The following is a 6,478-nucleotide window of genomic DNA, read 5'->3' on the forward strand; positions in this document are numbered from 1 at the left end:
TCATTTAATAATTCAATTTTGAAGTAGATAGATTTAGTAAGATAAATAGATAAAATTTGTTTCTAATATGATATGCAATATTGCATTGTTTATAATTTAAAATTCAAATAAGACATTCCAAGGGAAAAAATTATACATTGGATGCTTTTGACAAAATCATATCATACATTAACTCTTTCAAATTATGGAAATCTCGAATTGCATGCATTGGGTGTTAAACATTTCTGATTATTGAAGGTAATATACATGTTTATTGAGAGTAATTTAATGTCCATTTGAAACTCTTTTGAATCTATATCTTTTAATTTTCTTATGCTCTCTTATTTGAATTTTTAAGAAGACAATTCAAGATATACAATGTACATATAGTTTTGGAAGAAAACTACAATGCATTAATTCTTTAAATTAGGATAATTTCGAAATAATATGCATTTGGGATAAAAAATTATGACTATTAAATGATAACTTAATGTCAATTGGAAAACCTGTTGTAGTGATATCTTTGAACACTCAACCAATTTTATTTTTAGAAAAATTAAATAAACTAATTAAATATTCTATTTCTTTTTTAGTAAGTAATTTGAGCATGAAATAACTTAAAATCGCAAAATGTATTTTTGAATGATTTACCTCATGAATCATACTGAACATTGCAATCATTTGTATTCAAATTTATTTATACATTTTTTAATTAAATTGGTTGATATAATCAATGTAAAATTTTTAATATAGTTTACGTTTTCAACAGAGTTTAGTTTCAATTTGAGTAAAAAAATTATTGCAATGTTCAACATAACTCATATATATATATATATATATATATGTGTGTGTGTGTGTGTGTGTGTGTGTGTGTGTATTGCAATCATTTGTATTAATATTTATTTATATATTTTGTAATAAAAATTAAATATATCATAGTAACACAAATCATATCACAAATTAAATTGATTAATATAATCAATGTAAAATTTTTAATGTAGTTTATGTTTTCAATAGAGTTTAGTATTAATTTGAATAAAAAATAAAAAATAATACATAAATTATATTTGAATTAATATAAAAATGAATTACATTCGAATTTGAACTAAATGAATTGATATAATCAATGCAAACAATAATTGAAATTATCATTTATTGTATTATATATATTTCAATATTCATTACATATTTTTCTGGGTTAGAAAAGATATTTTTACAAAAAATTATTAGTTTTAACAAAAACTCTGTGCATGTAATGGAGGCAAACACAACGCCCCATAAGGTCACCGTATGTTAAACTTTTCCAACACATTAACCGTGAACACAGAGAGGAAAGCTCCGCCGATCAAATCGTCCGCTCTAGCTTCTCAATTTAACAACTTTTTACTGTCACGGTAATTAAGGTTAGTTTTATCTCCTTATTTGCGATTTGGGTTTTATGTATAGTGGGTTTGGACCGATATTATAGAAATGATATTTTTTTAAATCGAGATTATTGAATTAGAGAATTATGGAGTGTTGAATTATATTCCAAGATGTTTGAACTTATTTAGGATTGAAATTGAATCGAAAAGATTGAATAGGGGCCGATTTGCAAATAGTGAAAAGTTGAGGGACTAAAATGAAATAATGAGAGTTGAGGACACTTGTCTTCTCATGCACCTGGATATATATAAGCTTCATGCTCTTTAGATTTTCAGAAAGAAGGAGCCGAAACCTCCAGGGAGAAATCCTCAAAATCCCTCAAGTCTTATTTAATGATAGAAATTTGATTTTGCATGTACCGGTGATCCGATTTTGAATCCGAACACAGTTATGTGATCCTCTCGTCAACGGCTTTAACTGGACGTAAGTTTTATTGAGTTTTGTTATCATTTGAAATTATGATATTGGAGAAATTATTATTTGATCATTATTATGTGTTCTGGGAATACTACACATCGTAGAATCGAAGCCAGATCGAAGAACAGACTGATTATGAAATTGTTATGATTTTCTGATTATACCGATTGAAAATAGGACAGATTTGGATTATGAATTGATTATGGATTATATCAGATATGGGTTATGATTTGTAATTAATATCTGGTGAGGTTGTATTGACAAGAATATTCAGATTGTTCCGTTAAACCGTTGATTTGAATTAAATCCAGATTAATCAGATTCAGTGTTGAATTGAGAATGGAGTTAATTATTGATATTGTGCCTGTTTTATATTGATATTACCAGATTGGGAATGGACCGAGATAGAGTCGGGACTTTTTCTTCTTCGTCAGACCGAGAAGATAAAGGTATAAATTAATGTTGAGTTGGGATTGCACAACTCGAGTGAGGTTTGACTCGAGTTTCCCTAAATCACATACTTTACTTATTGCATTGATATTTGCATTGAGTTGATTGATATACTTGTTCTCTTGAATTATAGATGACAGGTGTTAGACGAGTAATCTTGTGACAGAAGTGCCTGATAGTGGTGGTATCGCCACGGGCACATTGCACGATGTCTCAAGATAACGATATTAGCGATAGAGCTACATTCTATGACGGATAGGTCAGGACTCCGGATGTTTGGTTATATCGAGTAATAGGATTGGAATTCTTCTATTACGGAATTCGATATAGGAACACCATATTTGGTTATATCGAGTAATAGGAACAAAGTTCCTTCTATTACGGAATTCGATATAGGAATACCACATTTGGAAACTGGGATCCCTAGGCTAGGATTGAATCTAGTCTAAAACATAGAGTCACGAGTTTGAGTGACAGTTATATCGATTGATATGGATGGATGTTGAATTATGTTCCTGATATTGGTACATGCTTAGAATATGATTTATTCTTGATATTGAATTATGTTCCGGATCAGGGTACATGTTTAGAATATGACTTATTCTTGTTATTGATTCATATCATGATTTTGATATAGGATATGTATGATTTGCTGTCTTATGCTTTTATATTGTTTATATGATGGCATGTATACATGATTTATACTGGGATATTTATATCTCACCGGAGTATCTGGTTGTTGTCTTGTTTGTATGTGTGCATGGCAACAGGTGGGATAAAAGCGGGGTCAGGACGAGAACGAGGCTGGACTAGATAGCGTGGAGATCTGGGCTTCAGAAGCAACTTAGGATTCAGCAATGACATGTAGTTGAACCTAGTTGGACTATTGTAGATAATACAATAATTGTAGGTTATGTATAATATGTAATTTGAATTTAATTACATTACGTTTCCGCTTTGTATAAAAAAAAAAAATTAGACCCTGTTCATTATACTTGATTATTTATTCCTAAAGACGATTAAGGAATGAATTAACGTCCGGATCCCCACAACAGGTGGTATCAGAGCTGTAGGTCCTTGAACTGTAGGTTCCTTAGCACCGAGATAGAGGAGAGTGAGCGGGGTAGAATGAGTTTTCTTTCCTTGCATGTGATTGCTAGCATGTGATTGATTATAATGTGGAATTACATTGTGTATGCTAGCATGATATTATGTTTTACTGCCTGGACTTATATGGCATATGAGTAAATATAATGTTGAAACTACATTGTATATGCTATGATTTCAGTATGTTTTACTGTTTAGAAAGCTACATGTTACCTGAATATCTGAGTTGATTTGGTAATGTAACGCCCCGAAAATTTTAAAGTCCACGCAAACCATGTGCATGCAATTATTAAATTCTTTTGTATTTTTTAATTAAATGTTTTAATTGCATGAATTAATTATGTGATGCATAATTGCATTTTTTAAAATGTATTTTCTACATGATTGCATTAAAATGTATTTTTTTTAAAAAAGGTTATTCGAGTTGCGATCAAGGAACGGAGACCAAGGGATGAAAAATGTAAAATGTGTTATTAATTAATTAATTTTAATTGTTTAATATAAGCGTGTTGGTTTTCTCTTTTTTTTTTTTTTGAAAACAAGGAATTTTGAGGTGAATTCATACGCCGGGACTAATTTTTATCGGTGTTGGATTTTGATCAAAAATTCGATCTTTTGAGCAGTCCGGCTATTTAATTCACTAACTATTTCTATGAAAACCATTTTATGAGTTTATTCAAGGCCTAACTTGCGCTAGTGGGCTTAATTAGAGTTTAAAAGGCCTTAAGTCTAATTAATAATTAGATTAGCATATAAAAACACACTAAACCCTAGGCTTTGCACATGAAACTCACGCCTCTCACGTTTAATCAAAACAAAAGCCTTTCCTTGGCAGCCGCAAACCCACAGCACACACACAGAAACTTTGAAGGGTTTTTCGAAAAAGTTTAAGGGAGGCTAGCCTTGGTTCTCCCCGTTCTTCGTCGCCATCGGTATTTCGTGCGTTTACGACGCAAAGGCACGCCTAAATCTTCCTTTACTCATCCATCATGTCATATTATATTTTAAAAAGTGGCGTGTGAGAAGGAACACGAAGTTCATATGCTGTTTTCGTTTTTTTATTGCATGATTCATATACTATCAATTTATTGCCATGATTCACGTTGTGTTTATACGAAGGGGCTGCCATGACCATAGGTCATGCAAGTGGTGTCTATGCATGATTTAAAGTCCTAACACACTCACCATAAGCACCAAAAATTGAAAGAGATAAGCCTCCATGCAGGAACCGTAAGTTGCTGTCATGAGGTTCAAGGGGCGGGTTTTGTGCTCCACGGCTGGTCTAGTGTTGGCTTCTGTCTAGGGGCCAGCCGGGGTCGTGGGGGAGTCAAGGGTGGAGTCCTAGCCATGCTAGGACTCAGTCATGAGGGCTGGGAGGAGTCCTTGCCAAGAAGGACTCCCACCCGTGAGCCAAGGGATTCACGCGCAGGGTTCAGGGTTTTCGCAGGAGATGTGGGGCTCGGCCTGGGATTCAAGGGCTGGGTCAGGGTGCGTCCTAAGGGTCCTAGGCGAGTGCTGGAGAGGCTGGTTAGGGAGCCAAGTCATGGGCTAGAGTCATAGGAGTGCAAACATGAATCCTTGTCCAATTGGGTCTCTCGGCCATTTCATGGGGAAACTGTTGTGGGTCGTTTGTGGGGCTAGGGGCTTGGCCCGTGAGTTTCCTAGGTCCAGTAGGGTACTTCATCATGTTGGGCAAGTTCTGGTTCGTTTTGGTCCAAGAGTAACTCGATAAAATTAAAAGTCGGCTCGGGGTTAAAGTTTAGGTGTCAAATGAAGAGTTTTAAATAAAGAGAAATCGAAAAACGGTTCACGGGGGTCGAGTCATGGTTCGCAAAAGCTAAAATAATATAAAAAGACTAAATTTTGAATTTAGGAATTTTATATTAAAGTTTAGTATTTTTCGGGATTAAAACGCCGTTAAATTGATCAAGAAAAGATAATTGAAAAAGTCTATTATTTAAGCTAAGTAAAATTACGAAAAAATTCATGTAAGCTTAAATAATTATTTGGGACACGTTAGAGTCAAGAAATCAAGAAATAAGTCAGAAACGTGAAATGTCCCGTCTAGGGGTAAAATGGTCTTTTTACACCTAAAAATTAGTAACGGTCATGGCAGTGCCCTAAATGCTGTTTTTATGATATTATGTTCATTGTTAAATGCTTATGAAATGTTCATGATTTATTTATGATTTATTTTAAATGTCCATGAAATTTTATGATTAAAGTTGACATTTAAAATACATGGTGCATGCTTGGTTTCAAAAGAAAATATATTCATGCATGATTTTATAAGGTGATGAAAACATGAAAATATTGATGAAAGTGAAGTAATTGTGACTATGAGGATTTGAGGATTTGAGGTTATGATCAAGAATAGGCCAAGGCTCAGTTGACGATCCTGTGTCGCTGATGTCCCCGCCGCCCAGTACTGTGGTTTCATGTAGATGGTACCATCGTCATGTCATGTCATGTCATGTCACGTCAGGAAAGTCACAATTAACGATCTGAATTCAATCAAGGAAAAGATAAAGTTATGATCATGAAAAGAATCACGTCATGCTATTATGTCATGTTTATCATGTTATGTTATGATCAAGGAAAAGGTAAAGGTAAGGTTCATGTCATGCATATCACGAAAAGGTTATTTTACGTAAAAGTATTTTCACTGTTGCATGGGATTTTATATCTATTACTCGTTACAAAGATTTGGTGTGTTGAGTCTTTAGACTCACTAGGTGTGATGGATGCAGGTGAGGGTAAGGGAGGACTTGACGCATGAGATGACTGGACTGAAGGTGCACACAACCCGAGGACCAGCGCTTTCTACGATTTTCCGCACTCATGAATATGGGTTATAATGTTACGTTAAAATATTTTTAAAAACCCTTTATTTATGCTTTAGAGTGGTTTTGGAGAGGAGAATATGTTTCACGAATATTGCTTTTTAGGTTTGGTAACTCATGCGATGATTTTATCCTTCATGTCTATTCACTTGATTTTAAAATGCTAGCTAGCGAATGTTCTAGATCATGGGCAAAATATTTTATTAAAATATTTTCATGGGCGGTCCGAATTTAAAAAAAAAAAAATTTCCTAGTAC

Source organism: Primulina eburnea, chromosome 13 (assembly GCF_022965805.1).
Source record: "Primulina eburnea isolate SZY01 chromosome 13, ASM2296580v1, whole genome shotgun sequence".
NCBI lineage: Eukaryota > Viridiplantae > Streptophyta > Magnoliopsida > Lamiales > Gesneriaceae > Primulina > Primulina eburnea.